This window comes from Amborella trichopoda, chromosome 7, assembly GCF_054954075.1.
Source record: "Amborella trichopoda isolate Santa Cruz 75 chromosome 7, AtrichopodaSantaCruz75HAP2 v2.0, whole genome shotgun sequence".
Classification (NCBI taxonomy): Eukaryota; Viridiplantae; Streptophyta; class Magnoliopsida; order Amborellales; family Amborellaceae; genus Amborella; species Amborella trichopoda.
The window spans coordinates 2,839,063-2,855,698 of NC_142342.1; the positions used below are offsets into that span (position 1 = coordinate 2,839,063).

At 37.3% G+C, this 16,636-nt stretch overlaps 1 long non-coding RNA gene across 1 annotated transcript in view; it reads right to left on the bottom strand.

Moving 5' to 3' along the window:
• Positions 1-317: 317 nt before the first annotated feature.
• LOC18447146 (uncharacterized) overlaps positions 318-16,636 on the bottom strand; it is a 29,478-nt gene continuing 13,159 nt past the window's right edge. Inside the window, exon 2 of the long non-coding RNA XR_016059452.1 lies at positions 318-665. This is a non-coding gene — a long non-coding RNA (uncharacterized LOC18447146). The remainder of the gene's footprint in view (positions 666-16,636) is intronic.

The following is a 16,636-nucleotide window of genomic DNA, read 5'->3' on the forward strand; positions in this document are numbered from 1 at the left end:
ATCTCTAAAATTTGGGGTCTTAAATTACTCCTAGGGGAACATTAAATCTTTTGGACTGAAATTTTGCATTTTGCTCCTATAGAACAAAGTACCATTGGTCAGAAGTGCAGTACCTTGTGAAAGAGGGGAAGTGGCGAGAGAGACAGAGAGGAGGGAGTTAGCAAGTTAAACAACATTGAAATGAGAGAGAGAGAGAGAGAGAGAGAGAGAGAGAGAGAAGGGGATTTCATGGTATTTTTCATGGTAAAACTGAATTTCCAGAGACAAATAAAAGCAATATTAAATGGACATCACTGACACATTTGCTCATTCCAATATTTTGAATGAGAAGCAAAATTCTGACATTCCAAAATCTTCTAACAAAACTGTATTTCACCCATCATCTGTAACCGCAAAGGCATCCTGGTAGACAGAACTTAAACAGGTTTTTTTTTTTTTTTCCCGAGTGTAAGAACAAATATCCAGTTTCACAAATACAGGCGCAAATTTTAACCACTCAAACCGCATTATTTTTCATCATATATCTCAGGAAATTGACCCATTTATTTGATTCCAAATCCAATTATGTCAAACGAAGAGTAAAAACCCTACGCCTTTCCAGAAATCTTTTTAAAAAACTCTCTTTCCACCATTCTTAATTGCACAGGCATCTTCAAATTTCAAACCTGCATGCATCAACCATGACGCCGTTGAATGAGCAAATGCTGAATAGTACTTTCAATGTTCATAAATAAAAACATAATGACAGATGCATGATTTTGTACACAAAAACAAAAATATAATGACAGATGCATGATTTTGTACACAAAAACATCGATGCATAAAACATAAATGCGTGGACACATGAATGCATGAGGTTATCTTACATACATTAGTGTCTTAAATCATGGACTCAGGTCTGAACCCATGTCATGCAACTCGACTCAGCCAAGTCTTGAAAAAACTAACAAAAACCTTGGGAAGCGGCAAGATTCAGCCAGTGCCCAATACTTTTCCCTCCTAACTCAGGAAGCTACCAATTCCGTGTAACTCAGTGAGCCTGAGAAACTTGACTGAATCTGAGTCAGACTCAGCGAGTTGTAAATCACCGATGTACATGATGCAGATGACTCATGCATGGTATAAGCATAATAGTAATGGCATACAGCATGTGTGCACCTAAGAAGCCACCCCTCAATCCACACTCCCAAACAGGTAAGCCAAAACATCATGGTCAGATTCCTTAAAATTGAAAAACGCATTTTACCAAATCCCAAAGATCTAAATGAAACATGTGGCTCCCCAATATCACAAGTGAAGCAACTTATATATTGTTCAAAATAAATCACATAAAACGATTAGCGAATTGGAAAGCAAAAACAAAACAGAGGTGTCTAGTATCTGGTTTTCTGTGGCACTCCACTGTCCGTTCACAATAACTTATGTAAAAAATTAATATACCCAAACCTATGTTATGTCATTAAGATATACGGTTGACCTCCACTATCTATTATCAGAAGCATACTCTCACACTTTACAATCATTATTGCACTGGATAATATACTTGCCATCACAACATATGAGCAAAGCATCATCATTTGCCAATTAATAGGGGTTGGCCACATTAATCTCGATCCACCATTCTGCTCTATTAAGGGCAATACCCTGAGATATGAGCAAAGCAAAAACTGAAATAACATAGCATGGACAACCCATATTGAATAGATCAAGAAAATTCATTGCACTTGACCAAGGGCCTAGCGTGATCGAGTTTGGACAAATTTTATATTCACTTCACCTCCTAAACATCCACAATAACCTGCCTGCCTCCTTCCCTCCCTCCTTAACATGGACACTTCCCTTGTCACTGACTGTTAAAATACATGAGACATACAGGAGAGAATGTTTTTTGACTGTTACAAGTGCCCCCGATAATTCTCAATATTATAATCAGTTAACATGACAAGTTAAACATCAAACAGAATAAAAGCCAAGGCATTACACCGAGTATTACCAGATAGCCAAGGGAAACTGGCCTTCCAGAAATCTGCTCTGAACAGGCAAGGATTGGCAAATCGGACTGATTCTCGGTGTGAGAATTGATCCATAAAAAAAAAATGAAAAAAGTAAAAAAAGGAAAACTAATAAAAAAATTTGATGTAGACGAACACACTACAAAATTTTAATGTAGAGGAAAACACACATGCGTGTGCACGCACGCACACACAAACACAGATTTTATTGTAGAGGAACATAGTAAAAACTTTTAATGTAGAGGAATACACACACACACATACAAGAGGATCCCAGGTGGAGATTGGCAAACATGCAGGAAAATGCACAAATCAGCTATCAAAATCAGCCCTTACGAGTTGGGCCCAGCCAAGTGAATACCATTCGATATCACGCTCATGTCAGATACTTCAGCACTTCCACAAAAATGGAATATGAAGCCTGAAACTCGTGTTCATGAGATACCAATACTTCTTTGAAAATCAATTGAAGAGGGGCGACCATTAAGGTATGTTTAGGTATCCCTTAAAAGGATTGAAAGTGAGCAGCAAGAGTTCTTAACTTCACTTGAATAAAACAACTTAGACTAGTTAAAAGCAAGTAAAGAGAGAAAATGCCTAAAACCAAATAGGAATCTTGAGGCTTTCAAGCATGACAATCTATACATCTTTACATGGTATGATATTATTAATTAGATACATCTTAATATACTATTCTTGTTTGGAAAAAAATAAAAACCAAATACAAATGGTTATATCCAAGATGAATATTCAAGTTAGTTACATTTTATTATATTTATGAATTGTCTTATTTTATCATTTTGTTACTATTAAAATTTATTTTTCTCTATATTTATCTGTATAAACTATTACAAAGTAGCATATCCATGTTCATTACATTTTCCAAAATAGAATCCCCTGTTATTCCAACTACAATGTTAGCACTAAGATCCAAACTGTTATTATGTTTTATAAGTGACTTCTGATTAAAATATTAAACTAATACAAATACAAAGATAAAATAGGTGAATAGTCAATAGACTCCATGCCATCGTAAAGGCAGATGGATGAAATACCAAGTAGTAAGTCTGTTGAATCTATTTTCTTCAGTCAAAGATTCAAGTCACTTGATACTTATACAAATATATCCAACACCTTGCTAATCATGTAGATCTCATCCAAAACATTGCAATCTTCCAAGGCTGTAACTCTTTTCAAATTCATCAGATCACCTCCCACTTCAAGGAGCTTGTCATATAGAAGCGGATAAGGCCCAATTAAAAGGCTCTTGTGTTTGTTCCATTCCTACCACAGGTAGGGGAACCCTTTCCCACTGATCTACCCAAAAAAAAAACTCTCGCATCCGCTTCAACAGAATCAAGAATGGGCGTGGTGGTCCTCTAGATGCTTTCAACCTCTCCAATCCTAATAAGATCCCCTGGCTTCCAAAGGCTCAGGTATCGGTGACATGGACCATTGAGTTTTAGGTCTGGACCTCATCACTCTCACTCTGTACAGGTAATCCTCTAATTCCAAACCAAATTGAGGCCTCAGGACTCTTCCCCATTCAATGCTCATAAAATGCTGGACAAACCAATTTGCTTGAGCAGCTCTCATTGGCATGAATTCACATCTAGTAATATGTTCCCTCAAAGAGTCCTCAGAAGACAGCCACGAGACCAATCTTCCATACGCTTCTCTATCTTTCAACAATTGGGGTCAAACCACAAAATTAGATTTGTGATGATGCAAGCATTATCCATGAGGGGAGGAGATTCAGCTGGTTGGGATTCCTTCAAGGTTAAGAGCTGCTCCTGATCTTGCAAGATTGTTGGCTTCAGAGTTAGCTTCCCTCCAAATGTGATTCCAAGAAACCTTGAGATTACTGCAGAGACTGTGGATTCGATAAAAAATGTAAAGGAGCCTCCACGGACAGGCTGAGGAGTTTTTTGCCCATGAGACAACATTCCTTGTCTCCTTCGATGATCAAATTTGGCCCCCAATCGATGTTGAACAGCCTGAGGCCCTCTAGGAGAGTAAGAGATTCAGCAGTGGTGGAATCGGTTATGCCAATTGGGGATGAATAGGAGGAGAGAGGTTCACCTAAAAAATGCCCGCTGGGCCTGGTTTGCCAAGCGAACTGCCATCAAAGTTTAATTTGGATTGCCCTATCTCGGGCGGCCTCCAAAGAGATCCACTACAAATGCTGGATGGCCTCAGGTGAAGCATCTCATTCCAGTTGTGAAGAAAATTGGCGGAGCTAAAATGTCTGAAAGTGCCAAGGTTAGAGGCCCAGAAAACACCAAGGGAAAGATGTGGTTGCTCATGTCATTCAGGCTGGATCTGGTCCTGGGGAAGATGCGGTTATCTCTCTCCGTCCAGGTGACCCACAGGGTAGCTGCCAGTAACGCTTTCCATAGGAGGATCCCTGAGGTGAGCCACGAATTGGGAAGAAAGGAGGTGAAGATGTGGGGTACCGAGGAAGGGGTGACCCACCTCAAATGGAAGAGCATAAGAATGGATCCCCACAGTTCGTATGCTAGTGTGCAGTGGAGGAATAGGTGATCATTGGTCTCCTCCTCCTCCAGAAACATAATGTATATGTTGGGGAGAGGGATGCCTCTACGCTGGAGTAGGTCTACAGTAAGGAACCTGCGGGCTATGGCCAGCCAAGAGAATACCTGTATCTTGGGAGGGATGAATGAGAGCCAAGCTTTGGAGCAAGCAGGTTGGGCTCCAGCAGCTGTAACGCACCACAGAATACAGTCACTGGCCGAGGAGGGTAAGGGGGAGGAGTGAATAAGGGTGGAGAGGGACAAGAACTCTGAGATTTCTTCCACCCTCAAAAGTCTTCTGAACATAGGATTCCAGGATCTGGAGTAGCCCGTGGTTTCGAAAAGGTTTGCAACAAGAGCCCGAGGGTTCCGGGCCAGGAGAAACAGCCTAGGGAAGAGGGTTTTAAAGGGTGAGTGGCCAACCCAACAGTCAAACCAGAACCAAATTCAATTCCCTTCCCTCGGGTGGAATCCAATGTTGGCACAGAAAATAGAGTGACACCTGATGACTGATCGCCAGAAGCCCGAAGGGTGACTGGACGAGGGGAAGGAAGGTGTCCAGCTACAAGGATCGCATCGATACTTGCGGTGAAGGACAGATTGTCACAGGTGGTTGTTTAGGGTAGCTAGTCTCCACCACCGCTTGCCTAGGAGGCCGAGGTTGTTGAGCCTGAGAATGTGAACACCAAGTCCCCCTTCACTTTTTGGTCGGCAGATTCTTTCCCATGAGACGAGGCGAAACTTGTTTGTCCTACCCTCACCTGAACATTGAAAGTTCTTCATCAGTTGATCAAGACGTGATGCTACCAACGCTGGCATGTGGAACATAGACATTTGGAAGATTGGGACATTAGATAACATGGCTTTGATCAGGGTAACTTTTCCGCCAGGTGAGAGGAACCTTCCTTTCCACCCAGCCAACCTACTATCAAATTTGTCTATGATGTGGCTCCATTGGCATTTCTTAGGCTTACCCAGGTATAAAGGAAGACCAAAGTAAGTGGATGGGAGTTCTTTGACCTGACAGCCCCATCTTTCAGTCAAGCAGTTGATGGTTGGATCGTCGGTACAAATCTCCATCATCTTGGTCTTCGACATATTGATTTGTAAGCCAGTCGGTAATTCAAATAATTTGAGAAACAGGAGCAGGCTATCCAAGTGAGAAGCTCTGGCTTCACAAAACAGGATAGTGTCGTCAGCATACAGCAGATGAGACACTTCAGGCCCGCAATTACTAGATTTGAAGCCCCCCAACCATCCTCTATCATAAAGTCTGGCTACCAATCGGCTAAAGACTTCGGCCACTATAGCAAAGAGAAAGGGAGAGAGTGGGTCGCCTAGTCTTAGTCCCCTAGAGGATTTGAAGTAGCCCGCCAGTGATCCATTTATCAAGATCGAGAACAAGGGGCTGGAAATGCAACCTTGAACCAAGCCCTCCACTTAATCCCAAAGCCCATTCGACTTATGATCATCGAGGATAGCACAATCGACATGGTCATAGGCCCTCTCCCAGTCGAGTTTGACTACTAAGCCCGGGGTTTTGGGGAAGTGTCTCGAGTGGATACATTCATGTGCGATAAGAGCCCCCATCGAGAATCTGACGGTCCTTCACAAAGGTCCCTTGATTTTGGGAGATGACCCATCCCAAAACTTCATGGAGGTGGGCGGGTAGAACCTTTGATATGATTTTATAGGAGCTGTTGATGAGGTTAATCGGGCGAAAATCTTAAGAGTTATTCAGCCCCCTCGATCTTGGGGATCAAGGCAATGAAAGTGGCATTCCTTATGGATAATGCTCCTCGTGTGGAATTCTTCGAAAAAAGGTAGGATATCCGATTTGAGGATCTCCCAAAAGGATTTGAATAACAGTATGAGGAACACATCAGGTACCGGAGCCCTGTCTTGAGCTAGGGTATTGATAGCAGCAAGGACTTCTTCCTCTTGAAATGGTTCTTCCAGCTTGGCAGCAGCCTTGAGGGGGATTGAATTGAAAGAATGATCCCCCATGAGGGTCGAGGACCTGTGGGGGCTGAGAACAGGGAGCTGAAAAAGCCAATGGCTGCAAGACGGATTATTATCTCCACATTTGAACCATTCAATCCTAGAGCGTTGGTACCAACAAATTTCTTCCTTCGGAAGGATGGATTGGTAATCAATCCTAGCTTGGGTCCTGAGATGATTTTTTCCTGGCGAGAGTGGCCTAGTCTCCTCAAGGAGGTCAAGGGATGTGATGGTTTCCAACAATGGAGAAATCTGTGTTTGAAAGTTACCAGGGAGTTGTCGTCTCCATTCTTGAAGCTTGGATTTGCGAAGCTCCAGCTTATGTTGAAATCGAAACCTTGCATGGCTGTGGCTTAAGGTTGAGAAAGAAGCCCACCATGAGGCAATAAGGGATGTGGTTGGGCTCTTTGAGCCAAAAAAGTTCGAACTTAAAGGAAGTAGGACGTCTAGCTATATTTTGGGTTTCCAAAAGAAGAGGCTTATGGTCCGAGGTGATTTTGGGGAGGGCCAGGAAATGAGTACCACGAAATGCTTCATCTCAAGGGATGTTGGTGAGAAATCTGTCCAGTTTGGACAACGTAGGGTCAGTTGCATGGTTCGACCAGGTGAAAGTAGCCCCTTGAAGTGGGATGCAAGAAGCTCATTGCGGAAAATGAAGTCGGAAAACTCCAACATGCCTCGAGAAATCGATGAGCTGGAGTTTCTTTCGTGAGACCACCTAGTGTGTTAAGTCTCCCCCCAAGCACCAAGGGGAGGGGGAGGTGGTGGAAGACGCAATGTCGTCCAATTCAGCCCACGCAATTCAGCCCAAAATTCATCTCTGAGGTTGGCTTGATTGGGGCCATAGACAGCCGTGAACCTCCATTGAAAACCATCTGAGATCCTCGAAAGGATGAGGTTAATCGAGAAATGCTTCACCTTAGCTTGGACAAGGGAGTGAAGAGGAGGGTCCCAAATGACCCAAATTCCCCCATAAGCCCTTTGTGCCTCAAGGACCTCCCATTGCCAATCAGGTTGAGGGAGTTTGGTCTTGATTAGACTAAGATAAAGGGAGAGAGTTGAGAACAGTGATCTTCAACGCATATTTGTTCGTGGTGAGGTTGCCAATTTAACAAAAAAATGGATCGATGACCCTGATGCCATCTAGAAAACCAATCCGGATCTACGGTCTGAATTGGTGAATCAGCCGGATCGGTGGGTCTAGTCTTAAAAAAAAATCAAAAAATCATTACAAATGATTATAAATGATTCTTTTGGGTTTTCAAGAAAAAATGAGGGTAGTGCATTATGAATTTTCATTATCTTGCAAAATACATGAATATTGAGACACCATTTCTCATTAAATGTTTTGAGCGATTCATCCTTCATGAACGCAGCATACAACTCTTCGTTGTACTGCGCTATTCAAGTGTGCTTGTTCCACCCTTCTTCCTTACCAATGAATGGCAAGTCTTTGTGAAATAACTCCGATGAGAAGAAAAAAGAAGTCGTTAATTATTAGTTAAGAGACCCTCCTAGTCCAAATCGGTGGATTGGTGGGTCTAGTCTTAAAAAAAATTAAAAAAATCACTAAAAATCATTATAAATGATTTTCTTTTGGGTTTTCAAGAAAACATGCGGGTAGTGCATCTTCAGTTTTCATTATCTTGCAAAATACGTGAATATTGAGATACCATTCAACGTTTGAATGTTTGTTGACTATTACATTCACATTCACATCCTGGATATGAATACATGGTCTATAATGGAGCACAATAGCACATAATAATAAAAATAGATCTTAATACCAAGATAGTGGTTTCCATATGAAATTTATACATTTTTTGGAAAAGATATTGCAATTTTCAAAATAAAATTATAATTAACAATTTTATTATAATTTGGAAATTATTAATTCCTTTAGATATGATAATAACATATTTTATATCAGGATTGTATACAATGCGACCATTTATCAATAGTCAAGGAGGTCACAATCACACCTAGGCATTAAAGTTTAAATTTGATTAACAATTACAAATTATATTTAATTATAACAATAACAAATTTTATACAACAATAATTTATTGCATTCTTATTGTTAATGGAACTAAATTATTCTTCTTTATACAACAATAACAATTTATTGATTTGTTATTTTATATAACTGTAACAATTTATTGATTTTTTGTGGTTATCTTATATATAGAACAACTGGATAAATAAATAGAGGCAAGGCTTTACCTCTCCATAAAACTTCAAGCTCTCATTAATCCCCCATCGAGGACGCTTGAAATTTCATAGAAAGGGCCTATAAATATAAACCGTGGATGGTTGGGACTTGGGACAACACATGCACATGGCCCCATTGCATTGAGATGTGAGCCACCACTACTTAGATAATAAGAAAAATATCAATTAAAAAATATTAACATAGGGGAGTGGGCCACTTCACCACACCTCTTATTAATAAAAAAAATTCAAAAATTTCGAATGAAGAAATTAAACAAGAAAAGGTGGAAACCGAGCTAAGTCATCCAGTTCACTAATAGAACCGGCCAGTTCCCTGATAGAACCATCAAGTTCTGTAGGAGAACCGAACCACGCGGTTCTTTCTAGAACCGGCCGGTACCTAATATAGTAAGGAAACCAACATGGTCTTACCAATTCCCAATCCAGATCAAGCGATTCTAATCCGGATCAGCGTTTTTTAAAACCCTGTCTAGAACCGATTCGACAAAGCCTAGTAAGGCTGAAGCTCAATTTTGGCCTAAAATTTCATATTTCTAAATCTCGACCAGGGTTTAAAAAATGACGATCTGGATCAGAATCGCCCAATCCAGATCGGGAACTAGTGGGACCGTGTTGGTTCCATTACCATATCGAGAACGAACCGGTTTTAGAAAGAACCATTCGATTCTCTGACAGAACTAGTTGATACTCCTAGTGAACTGGCCGGTTGTATCAGGGAACTGAGTGACTCGGCCTGGTTCCCACCTTTTTTTTATTTCTTCATTTGATAATTTTGAAACTTTTTTATTAAAAAAAGGAGTGGTGAGTGGCTCAACCCCCACTTTTATTTATTTATTTTTAGTTGATATTTTATTTATTGTCCAAGGAGTGGCCCACAATATCAACGGAATGGAGGCATACTTGTGTGTCATCCCAACCATCCATGGCCCATATTTATAAGCCTTTCTTTCATAAAATTTCAAGTGCCCCAGATGTGGGACTAATGAGAGCTTGAAGTTTTATGGCGAGACAAGGCCTTGACTCTATGTCTTTCTTTCTTTTTTTGAACATACGGGCATGCCTTTACATCTACCACTTATTCTATATTTAAGATAACAACAAAAAAAAATCAATAAAAATTTATTGTCATAAAATAACTGTTAGTTTTCTAAGATATTTATGTTTCAAAACATCCTTTATTTATGTGTTTCCTTGATTAATTAAAGACAATAAAATAATATAATAATTCTTTTGGAGGCTCTTGTGCAGCTTCTAGTCCTTGGTGAACCTTTTTCACCGCAATTCTCTTGTTCACCAGGTGTTCTTACTTGTAGCAATGAGCTCTAACCACAGTGAAATGCTCACCACCATGACTCTAGCAAGCTTCAAGGTTGCTCTGTCCTTTTCCCAAGTGGATCTCTTGCATCTGTTATATAATGTTAAGTTTTCTCACTTAACATTTTATTTATTTTAAAGCAACCCTCCTTCTTCCTTTGAGTGGCTTGAGCCACGTGACCATTAATGTGACTCCATGCCACATAATTTGTATTCTTTTCACATACCTTCTCTTCCCACCTCACCTTATGTGAACATCATATATATTTTATGCTTTCATCTATAGAAGTGAAAGAGATGAGGAACAAGATGGACTTAGAAAGAGGAAAAACATAACAGAAAATAGAGGAGGATTTTTTTGACGGTTTAAGAAAACCTATTTCAAGGGATTCCATATTTAAGGTCCATCTTATTACTGTGTCAAATTGTGGTCCATTGATTGCTATCAATTTGACAACATCAGAAAATATGTGATTTTACCAATCTTCAAGAGTGCAACTTGAAGTTCTCTCGACTTTAAGTCGAGCTGGTTGTATCCTAGGAGTGAACTCACTGGGATCGAATTGCATCTAGGAATTTTTCGAGTCAGGGGCATTTATGACTTTGAAGAAAGCAAGTTCATCTTGTGCCTCCAGATCCCGAATTGTTAGCCTCCCTAAATTTTGGAAACAACAAACAACCTCTACAAGGTTAACCGAAAATTAAATTTTAGACTTCATGTTTGAATTCAACTTTTGTTATGGGCAATTCTATTAAATTTTATTCTAAGGGATAATAAAAACTAATAATAAGAAATCAATTAATAGTTATTAGCATATAAGGAAAATAATCTAGTTCCATTAATAACAATCAATAAATTGTTATTATTATATAAATCTTGTTCTTGTTGTATTTGATATCAAATATAATTGTCATATTAATATAAGTATATTTGATTGGTTATTAAATAAAATTGTTATATTAATATAAATATATTTGATTTGTTATTGTCATATTACATTCATGATTGTTTTGTATAAAAAGTTTGTTGTTATATTCAAATTGTTATTGTTATGATTTATAACAATAACAATTTTTTAGGCCACTAGCTCCAAAGCCATAACCAGCAAAATGAAAGGATCCTAGAAATACCTTAAAATTTTAAAGAAAGAGATATCAGAAAAGCATTTAACAAAGAGCACATAGATAGCACGCAAGACAAGCATCTTCTTGAAGTAACTTCATTTAAATGGCAGCCTTTGATTGGCTGCTTTGGATTGCGTTATCCAATAGGTGGTGACCTTCTATTGGTTGATGTGGATTATATTATCCTTAAAGAATCTTTTTTTTATCATATCTTTACATTTGTTTTTTCATCTTCGAACTCATGTCCTTTGTTATTATTTAAATGAATCTTATCATTACACATGGTCCTCACCCCTTTGTCTTTATCCTTTGAGCATCTTTATCTAGTTTTGATTGGATCTATTGACGACATCAAGAAATCTTCTTCATCTTTTGACAGGTACACTTATGGCGATCTTCTGAGAGTCTTGCTTTTAGCATAGAATAGTTTCAGATTTTACCAAATTAATTACTTCTAAAGCAGCTCCATCCATATCATCTCCATTTGAACCAATAAAATCTAAATCATCTGAGAGGGCCATATCATCATCTTCAATATATTTTTATATTTTTCAGTATAAGTATTTTCATACCATCTTGCTTCTACTAATTTATCTTACGTAGTTAGATTCTTTTCATGATTTATAAAAGAAGCTCGTCTTAATATCAAGAGAATATGTGTTTCAACCATAATGTAAATGAATTCACTGTAATCATTATTTAACCATTTTAGAAACATAATCTTAAAACTTTTCTGGTATGACTATAGATATAGCTTCAAACTTGTTCCACCATTCTTCAAGTAATGCACAAAAAAAGCATTCTACTACTAAAAAAGAAATCTTAGCCATAGTCAAAGTGGCATTAAATTTCAAAGTGATATCATTGAAACAGGAAACTGCATCTCAATATTCACGTATTTTAGCAAGATAATGAAAATTCGTGATGCACTAAATCACGAATGATATCAATTTGAAATTTAAAACTAAAAAAAAAATCATTTATAATGCTTTCTAGTATTTTTTGAAAAAAATTTAAGACTAGATCCCGCTAATCCATCAATCCGAACCATCGATTCATAAGGGTTTTTCATATGGCAAATCTGGGTTACTGAATTATTATTTTTTAAACATTGATCAAAATTGAGTCTCATGCGATCCAAAGAACTGAAACATTCCTGGTTGACCAAGTTCACATACCAGACTCCTTGCACTATGGCTCCCCTTAAATGACAAGATCTAGATGTTAGAGTGGTAAACACTATTTCATCTGATGTCATCCTTACCAAAGTCATAGAGTCTAAGGTCTTCAAAAAGACAAACAAATCTTCAACTTTGAACTTGGGGGTACAAGATGATCTCGCTTTTTTCGAAACATTGAACTCCCCCGACTTGGTATGAGAACTAGATGCAATTAAATACAAATAAACATACTCCCCGGATATAGTCAGTTTAGTACATACCTGTTGAGTTAATGACATCCATGCTCAAGAACTCCTCTAAAATCTATCATTATTGCTTCGCCTTCCAATTGGGAATGATATTAGTGATACAAAAATATCCACCTCGCTTAATCATGATTATATATCATTTGTCTTCATCTTTAAATCATAAACTAGTAGCAAAGAGATGTTAACGAGTATAGCTCAACCTCTCTGCTAATTACAGTAAATAGTACCACACAGGCAGAGAAAAGGCATAAATTTACAAATTTCTATTAAATAAAATTGTGGTACATGCATGCATTTGCATCACATAAATAACTTATTTTAACCTTTGAACCTTGAGTTTTGATCTCCTTGTTTTTAGGTAGGATTCCCATTACTCTGTGGCTTATCACCTATAGGATTCAATCCATCCATCTAGTTGTCTTCAAACTTGGTCCCATACAAGGCCTTTGGTTAATGGATCCACCAAGTTGTACTTAGAAACGGAAATTACTTTGTGCTCAAGCAATAGTCTCAACTAGGGTTTGAAAACTCGACGAGTCGAACCGGACTCGCCCGGTACGACTCGAAAATTGGCAGACCCTGTGCCGGTTCCACTACAATACCGAGAATCGCCCGTGTCTAGAGAGAACTGGGCGATTCCCAAGTGAATCTTGCAGACTTTATTTTAAATTTTTCAACCATTTCAGTCAATAAAAGGTAGTAAAAATCACCAATTTTGATAAAAAAAATTTGGATCTGTGAAGAACCCTAAAAACGTTTTAGGGTTCCGCCATTTCTTTGATTTCAAGCAAAAGAGGGCATCATTTTTTGTAAAATCTGAGGGTTATTGATTGTAAGAGTGTTGTTCAGAAGTTTTTGTTCATAATTTGTGAATATTTTGGACGAATACATATCAAATTTGAATTTGAAGCCACAGGTGCACGAAAAACAGGTAAGTACTGGGTTTTTTTTTTTTTTCTCGCCATTCTATCAAATTCACATAATATTTTGCAAATAATATGTTAAATTTATAGGCTTTTGATTCGTTATAGTGTTGTTTATCATCACATGTATTCAATTTGATTTTATTTATTCCATTTGAGCTTGATTTTTGAGAAAAAAAGACTGACGTTTGTGAAGAAAAAATGGACTGCATTTTTTTTTTTTTCCCGTCATTCTATCAATTTCACTATATATTTTGCAAAAAATGTGTTAAATTTATAGGGTTTGATTCGTTATAATGTTGTTTATCGTCGCATGTATTCAATTTGAGCTTGATTTTTGAGAAAAAAAGACTGATGTCCGTGAAGAAAAAATGGACTGCGGTTTTTTTTATTTTTTCCGCCATTCTATCAATTTTACTCAATATTTTACAAATAATCTGTCAAATTTATAGGGTTTTGATTCATTATAGTGTTGTTTATCATCACATGTATTCAATTTGATCTGATTTATTCAATTTGAGCTTGATTTTTGGAATTGAATGACTGATGTCTGTGAAGAACTGTGTTTTTTTTTTTTTTCCTCAATTCAATCGATTTTATTTAATATTTTGATAATAATGTGTTAATATTATAGGGCTTTGATTCCTTATAGTGTTGTTTATCACAACATGTATTCAATTTGATGTAATTTATTCGATTTGAAGCGGATTTTTGAGTTGGAATGAGTGATGTTAGGTGGGTCTGTGAAGAACTGCGTTTTTTCTAATTCATGATCAATTTTTTTGAAAAATCGTGATTTTTCGAAAAATTGTGACCAATTTTTTATTATCATGAGGAATTAAACAATATTTTTAATTTTTATTGTTAAATTTTTAGTTCAAAAAATTGCATGTTGATAGATTATTTATGCAAAAAAATACATGTTATTATATTTTTAATGCAAAACTGTATTTTTTAATTTGTTGTTAATGCAAAAAAGTACATTAACAAATACATGTTGTTAAACTGTATTATATTTTTAATGCAGTTTTGCATTAAAAATGTATTTTTAATTTTTTAAATTTTTAATGCAAAAAATACAAGTTGTTAAACTGTCTTATCATGAGGAATTAAAGTGAATATCATTGTAAAAAAATCGTGGCATGTATGATAATTATATTATCTTGCATTTTTCAATTTTATTATTAAATTTTTAATGCAAAAAATATATGTTCTTGATAATTGAGTTGTAGCCATGTTTGGAACTTGCATTTTTTATTATATTATCTTGTATATTTGTAATTGAGATGTACGACTATTTGTAATGATTTCAATTGAGTTGGGATTGTGCCCACTATACCATTGTAAATTTTATTTGTGGCATTGTGAATGACTATATCATTGTAAATGTTTTGTGTGTCAAATATACGTGTAGTGGCATTATGGATGACTATATTATTGTCATTTTTTTCTTGATTCTAAGTGTGACTTATACAAACTTTTTTTTATCTATAATGTTGCATAAATATTTTTTTTTCTCAGTAGGAACTAATTCATGTTTGTCGCAATGAAGATTTGTGACAAGTCCATATGTATTGGCATTGTGAATTACTATACCATTGTAAATATATTTTTTATTGATACTATATCAATGTAAATTTTTTATTCTAAATGTAGTGGCTTATATAGGCTATTTTTATCTATAATGTTGCATAAATAAATTATTTCTCCCAGTAGGAACTAAAATATTTTTGTCAATAGAAATATTTTGCATTAACAACAAATATAACATCATGAACTACCCTACATATTATCACTACACATGGTAATTATTTTTCATGTTGAACTGTCAGGTTAATTTTTAACCTTTTACATATTAAAACAATTGAACCGTGACAAGATCTGCGGAAGACCATGCATGGCAACATGGTGTCAAACTTGATCCCAAAAAAAAAGACAAAATTATTTGTAATTACTACCAAAGAGTGATAAGTAGTGGGGTACATAGGTTCAAGCAACACTTGGCAGTGGTTAAGGGAGATGTTTCTGCGTGCAATAGTATCCCTAATAATGTAAGAAAGCAGATGGCAGCATTTTTCAAGGCTACCAAAGGTAAAAAAATTGCAAAGCAGAGGATGGATGAGGAGATAGCTAGTTTATATACGCCATCAAGCGCGAATGATCCAGAAGAGTAATATAATAATGACTTGCCACAAGAATGAATTTACAGAAAACATACCAGAGGGAACGCGGGTTCAGAATGCTTAGTGGTTATGACATGGGCATGCATGGTGGGCCTAGCTCAGACATGCATGGCGGGCCCAGCTCAAGCATGTATGGCAGGCCCAGCTCAAATATATATGGAGGGGTTGGTGGCAATATGTATCAAGAGGAATCAAACGTTGAAGAAATTGTTTCTAGCTTATCTAGGAGTGCCAGTATTACAGGTCATGGTCGTATAGACCCATTTCTCTCAAAGCCTAAGTCAAAACAGATGACCCTCAAAGGCATGGTGACAGGTACGAGAAACATGTTGGGCAGATATGATGGTAAATGGTTCTATGATAAAGGGATCCACTTTGATGCAGCCAATAGCGCCCATACTTCCACCTATGGTCAACGCAATCCAAAGAGCCGGGCCAGGGGTAAAACCCCCGACAGCATATGAGCTCAGTGGGCCAATATTGGATGAAAGGGTGGAAGAAGTTAGAAAGAAGATTGAAGAATATAAACAGAGTTGGCTAAGAACAGGCATTACTCTCATGAGTGATGATTGGTTGAATAAAGTTAGCAAAAAGGAGTTTTTAAACTTCTTCGCATATTCTCCAAAAGGTACAATTTTTTTCTCTAACAAAGACGTATCAGGGACGAAGAAGGATGCAAACTTCTACGTACGACTATATGATCAGAGAGTGGAGGAGGTGGGAGATAAGCATGTAGTCCAGTTTATTATGGACAATGCTCGTGCATGTGTTTCTGCGGCCAGCAAGTTGATGGATAAGAGGAAGCATCTAGTATGGATCCCGTGTGCTGCACATAGCATCGATCCTATGTTAGAGGAAATCGGTGAAATCAAAATTGTGAAGG